Genomic DNA, 6,465 nt, shown 5'->3' on the forward strand with positions numbered 1-6,465 from the left:
ACTGGGCTGCTCTGAAAGCAGAGTTTTCAGGCCTGCATATGCTCCCTATTCATGTGTTTTGAGTCCATTTTCAAGTCACAGTGGGAGGAAGAGGAGAAATATATAGAAAGTGCCACTTGTTTGAGCCACCTGAAAGTGATTTTAATTGAATGAGTTGTTTTCCCCAATTTTTCTCCTCCAACCCACCCACAGTGATTTGAAAAAGGATTTTTTTAAATCAGTCATAAGCTGACCTCAGAAAATCTGAAGAAGAAAAAAAGTATTGCCTTGCTATGAGATTTACATTATTTAAGCCTTAACATTTTGTGGCCCCTTCCTGCTAGAATCATTCTGAAGTGCCTTGTCACGGTCACGTTACGTTGGTGGTTCTCAACCACTTTAGGCTGAAGACACCCCTTGATATACTCAAGGCACCCTTTGGAAAATGTCAGCTCTTAGTTGTCACTTTGTTTTTGACTATAATAGACCAATTCTTCTATTTCAAGGAAATCAGAAATACCAGAACAGCTCATTTTTAACAATATGGATTCTGTCTTGAAATCTCTGAGTTTATCTTGTGAATCATGTTTGCACAACTAAGGCTGCGTCCAGATGAGCGCGGGCATGTGGTATGTGGCGGTGGAGACCTGTCTGTAACACCATGCACCACACATGCTGGTGTGCCCCACGCTGCTACCTTGCAGCACGTGGGGTTTTTCCCCCCGGGAGATCCCTGGGTCAAAAAACCTATGGCCAAAAAAAGCGAGGTGGCGCATGTGGCAGCAGCACGCACCGCCCAAAACAGGAGCCTGGCTGAGCAGAGCCACGCTCCGGCTGCAGGCCATGCTGCCAGCTGTAGGAGCACCACGGCTGCAACTCCCCAGGGCCCCCAGGACCCCACGTAAGGCTGCTGGATCCAGCATAGTTGCTGGCCACAGCCTTCCCTACCCCACCCGGGGCAACCTACCATGTGCCAGAGCACACATGGCACAGGTGTTCCCCAGGGACAAATAGCAGCAGCATACCTTGTACTGCTACTACTTGTCCTTGGGGAACACCCATGCCATGCAAGCTGCTTGTCCTCCGGGAAAGATGCCATGCTGCTGCTACTGGCCCCCGGGGAAACAAGCAGCCGTACTCGTCTGGATACAGCCGAATAGTGCTAACACTGTGTGCTTCCCCATAGCACCCTAGAAAGGATCTCAAGGCACGCCTGGGTGTTGCAGCACCCTGTTTAAGAATCACTGCTTTAAATCTACATAAATTAGTACATGGCTTTGATGACTGAGTGGTACAGGGCCTTTTGTGAAAGGAGCAGAACAGCGTGACCCTTGCATGCACTTTGTCTTTGTATACCTGGAGCCATAGCAAGAGCTTCTGTAAAATCAGAAGTGTCACATTGCCTATTAACTGAGTCCCTCCACATCGGCTGAGCAACCTTTCAATTGAAAGTAGATCCTGCGGGGAAACATACCCTGATTAACTCTAACTGGGTAGAGGAAAGTAGGGATGGGGGAGGGTCAAAGTAAAATCTGTAGCCAGTCCTGAAACTGTTCATGGCCTGGAAAGCTTCCATTGCCACCGCTCTTAGGTTAAAACCTTTCCTGTGGTATAAAGCATCTCCAGAGCCCTGTTAAGAGAGTGGGAGTCTTTTCATGCACTTGTGTGGACTTTGGAAGAAACACTTAAGGCCAGAGTCTAGCTGGCCATTTCACAGAGGGAATATTTCCTTGGCCCTAATTAGACTGCAAAGCTGCTTTGCTATATGCTCATATTTTGGCTGAGTATAAAGGAGACAGAGCCACAGCTCACATAATATGTTCCGTCTCAGAGAAGGCATGAATGAGACATGTCCATTGATGCTGAGGCATAGGGATGTCCTGTGAAGAACAACCTCTGTGTATGTGCCCACAAGAGCCAGAACAAGGGCAGCTGTCTTTCCCCGCGCCTTCAGCAGAGTCACACGTGCTGCTAGTTTTCTGTTGTGCTTGTGTGTGACATTAGCCAGAATTTGTCCACTCTCTTTTTAGTAAAGGACTTCAGTGCATGGGACCTAGCTGAACCAAACTCTATATGTCTGTCCAGTGTACGTACATGTTTACCGCACTGCATAATGTCCCCACTTCACTGAGACTACGTACTCCTAGGACACGTGTAGTGTTCAAATAACTCCAAATCCCTCTAAATCAAAGGATTTCCTCTGGCTAATTTTGAAAGATCCATTTCATATGTCAGCCTGAACGTAGGAAACTTGCATACAAATCTTAAACAGGGAGTCCCTCTGCATTTCTTTGGTCCTAGTTAATAAAAGTGGGTATTAATATTTTGGAAGGTCAAATCCTGCTCGCCTTCTTCATAATAGCAATCTCAATAATCCTCAGTAAACTCTCCCCTGTCCCCTGTTAAGAGAGTGGGAGTCTTTTCATGCACTTGTGTGGACTTTGGAAGAAACACTTAAGGCCAGAGTCTAGCTGGCCATTTCACAGAGGGAATATTTCCTTGGCCCTAATTAGACTGCAAAGCTGCTTTGCTATATGCTCATATTTTGGCTGAGTATAAAGGAGACGGAGCCACAGCTCACATAATATGTTCCGTCTCAGAGAAGGCATGAATGAGACATGTTCATTGATGCTGAGGCATAGGGATGTCCTCTGAAGAACAACCTCTGTGTATGTGCCCACAAGAGCCAGAACAAGGGCAGCTGTCTTTCCCCGCGCCTTCAGCAGAGTCACACGTGCTGCTAGTTTTCTGTTGTGCTTGTGTGTGACATTAGCCAGAATTTGTCCACTCTCTTTTTAGTAAAGGACTTCAGTGCATGGGACCTAGCTGAACCAAAAACTCTATATGTCTGTCCAGTGTACGTACATGTTTACCGCACTGCATAATGTCCCCACTTCACTGAGACTACGTACTCCTAGGACACGTGTAGTGTTCAAATAACTCCAAATCCCTCTAAGTCAAAGGATTTCCTCTGGCTAATTTTGAGAGATCCATTTCATATGTCAGCCTGAACATAGGAAACTTGCATACAAATCTTAAACAGGGAGTCCCTCTGCATTTCTTTGGTCCTAGTTAATAAAAGTGGATATTAATATTTTGGAAGGTCAAATCCTGCTCGCCTTCTTCATAATAGCAATTTCAATAATCCTCAGTAAACTCTCCCCTGTCCCGTTGTGCTTCATTCCATTTCTATTATATATGCAAATGTTTGATTTAATCCTGCCTGCAAAAGGAAATCACCGCACATCTTTCAGTTCCGTTTTTCTTCAGTATGACGGCCCCTTTCACTGACCTGCCGCCTCGGTTATTGCCTTTAAGTACAAAAAGTGTCTCCCACCAATTGTGATGCAATGCAACTAGTGTAGTGGAAAACTTCACAGCAGGATCCAGAATTCAAGCAATTTACAGACACCAGGGGGAAAAACAAATAAAATAAGCCTAAAGGATTGTAATAATGTGAGTGCAGTAGCACAAACACCGTATACAAATATGGGGACAGTTCTTTGCTGGGTAATCGACCATTGCCCTAGCTTTTAGGTCAATAAACTGTGCTTGAAGAAAAGTGCCCTGTGGAAATAGTGATCATTCGTGGCCAACTTTTGCTATAAGAATAGGTGTTCTCCCCATTTGTTTCCAGTCTTGGCTATTCGTTTGGTTGTAGTTGTACCGAGTGGGACAAAGCACGATAGTTTCTGAGAGATTTTTCTTCAGGGTAGGAAGACTGGTTCTGGACAACGTTACGTAGTTAAGAGCCAAATATCAGTTGCCTAAGTGAAATGATGTTTGACAAAATGATGCTGGAAACTCGGGGGGGGAAACTAAAGTAATCTCTCAAGATAGGAAGGGGTTCTACTTGCAAGTGAGCGTCAGCATAAAGTCTCTGTAGATATGTGCACAAGCTAATCATGGAAGAAGAAATATCAAAGTGTAGCTGGTAACTGTTAATTATGAGTAGTTACTTTGAAAATGTTTGTGTTTTGGGTTGGGGTTTTTTCCTCTTGGATTGGTTCTGCTCATTAATTGGAATTTGTTACCAGGCAACCGCTAAGTAACAGAGCGGCAGATTTCTCAAGGACAAGAGCTCCGGATGGAATTGAACTGAAACCTCAAAGCATCGTCGTGGAGCAGAAGGTAATTTGGCCGTGCTGAGGCAGTGGGTATGATGTGTAGGGGAGTCAGAGCCCTCATAACTGCCAACGCACACAAGGACTGCCCTTTCCGTTTCTTCTCAACAGCAGTCAGGCATTTCCTGTAAAGTCTCGATCTGCATTTGCAAAGTATAGGTACAAACACTAAAATAAAGAAGTCCTATATCAGGGGGGTTTTTTCTTGTTTTTTTTTCCTTATAATAATCCACTCACAGACTAGTTACTTTCCAGGTATAGGAGCTTTTCATATCAACACATTTATTAAAGGTGCAAAGCCTTTCATTTAGCAAAGCCTAAACGAAGCACTGCTATCAATAATAATACATCATTTGGATTATTGCCACTAGCTGACAGCCTTGACCTACTTTATAACCTTTACAGCATAGAGAAAAATATCTTCTCACTTCTTAAAATATTGCCTGAAGGAGAATCACATCAGGCCTGTTCATTTAAAGACAAAGGAGGCCCACAAAGCATCATGATGCTCTCTCAGTTGCCCTCTTGGGTTCAGCTCCACTGCTTTACCAAGGAAACACTGGGCATTTTTACGTGTGCTCTGGGAGGAGGGCACCTTAATTAGAGCCTCTGTAATTAAAGTGCCCACAGCCTCTAACATATCAAAATGGCAGCAGGGGCGCTTTAACTAAAGCTCGTCGCTAATACAGGAAACATGGAGGCTGCCAGAGTGCGCTAATTGGCACACTCCAGCAAACTCCATTAATCAATTAATGAAGTCTGTCCTGATGCGCTGTAATTGCAGCACACCAGAGCAGCCTTCCCCCATGTCTACAGGTACCCGCCGCTTCCGGAGCACAGGCTAGTCTTGTGGGTATAAGGCAGAGACACAATCAAGTAAAATCAAACCACTGCAAGAAGCTATATTCTCTGTCACTGCCTTGGAAACAGAAACGCTAATAAGGGCAATGTTTGCATTTGTGGAGCCACCTTTCTTTTATACATCCCTTTAAAGCACTTTTCAAACTTGAGTGAATTTGTTCTCATTCAGCAGAGGGTGAAGGTGAAGCTGAGCAAGATTGAACATCCTGACTGCTGTCTCAGAGACGTTGGTGACGGAGCTAGGAAGAGGGCACCCGTTCTCTAACCCCAAGCTAGACCACTGAGCTTTAGTCATTTGGTCCTTTGACCTTGGGGGAAAGAATTAGATGGCATTCCCCCCACCCCGCACCTCATGAAGAAACCTTTTAGGGGAAGAGCACCGAGGGCCCTGCTTCCAAGAGAAAATCATAAATAAATGATGAATTTTGAAAACACAATCAAGAAGAACAGAAAATTATTCATGGCATCCCTTTAACTTCCAATTAATTACTTGACTTTTAAATGGAAAATGGTTTCTATTTAAAATGACTTCCTTTTGTTTTCAGATATATTGGCTGGCATTCAATAAGGTTTCAGCAGGCTGTTTGTCACAGGCAGTGAACTGCCCTGAGAACTGCCTTGGATTCAGCTAGCCAGAAATTGGGCTCTTGTGGTTTTTTTTGCCTTGATAAAACAAAGGAAGAAATATCTGATGTGAAATTTAGCATCTCATCCTTTCCTGTATCTCAGGAAATGACCTTGGTCCTCAGCTCCGACCTTCTCCTTGATACTTCACAGTTGGGGGGTGCATCCTTCCATACTGTCCTTGCCATCTGGAGCGCAGCTTGCCCTTCCTATGACCGTTTACAGATCCCAGCTCAAGCTGCGTCTCTTCCTCTAGCTGAGAACCGGTGGCCCTGGTTTCCCTGTCCTCGGGGGGTTTTTTTGTGATGGCCATTGCCCCCCCTCACCTTCTGCCCTGCTATATCTCTAGGTCCTGCTTATGCAGTGGCTTGTAACTTGCCTGTTAGCAATGGGCTGCGGTCCTATTGGGGAATGTTGCAACACGAAAGTGCCATCTTGAATGAATGTGACACTTTTATAATGAAACCTTGCAACTAATGCAAGTGAAAGGTTTAATGAAGAACCCTGGTGTAATGCAATGCTGGGATCAAGACACTTTTGAGTTAAGATCCTGAATCTCACATCGGTGATCTTAGGCCGAGTTACACTTCCACATGTTACACAATAGGGTGCAAGTGTGCCAGACAATGAGTTGTAACTTCCAAACCTCTTCTCCTGTGCAGGATAAATTTGGAGCGAAACAAAGTTCCAGCACCCACGAAGGGCTTTGGAGCATAAACAACCAGAACTATCTCCTGCCAGATCTCCTCCAGCAAAGCCAGATTTCTGACTCCTCAGCAAACCAGCAAAAGGTTACGCAGAATAGTCAGGGAGCCCAGAACAAATCCGTGAATAATAAGGTACAGCTTCCAGCTTCAAGACTCACTGCAATAGCCCT

The 6,465-nt window shown here is 44.8% G+C and overlaps 1 pseudogene; it reads left to right on the top strand.

Annotated features, from left to right (window-relative positions):
- The window catches only part of LOC102380385, a 65,026-nt pseudogene that overhangs the window by 26,757 nt on the left and 31,804 nt on the right, over window positions 1-6,465 (top strand).

This window comes from Alligator sinensis, unplaced genomic scaffold, assembly GCF_000455745.1.
Source record: "Alligator sinensis unplaced genomic scaffold, ASM45574v1 scaffold1399_1, whole genome shotgun sequence".
NCBI classification, from domain to species: domain Eukaryota; kingdom Metazoa; phylum Chordata; order Crocodylia; family Alligatoridae; genus Alligator; species Alligator sinensis.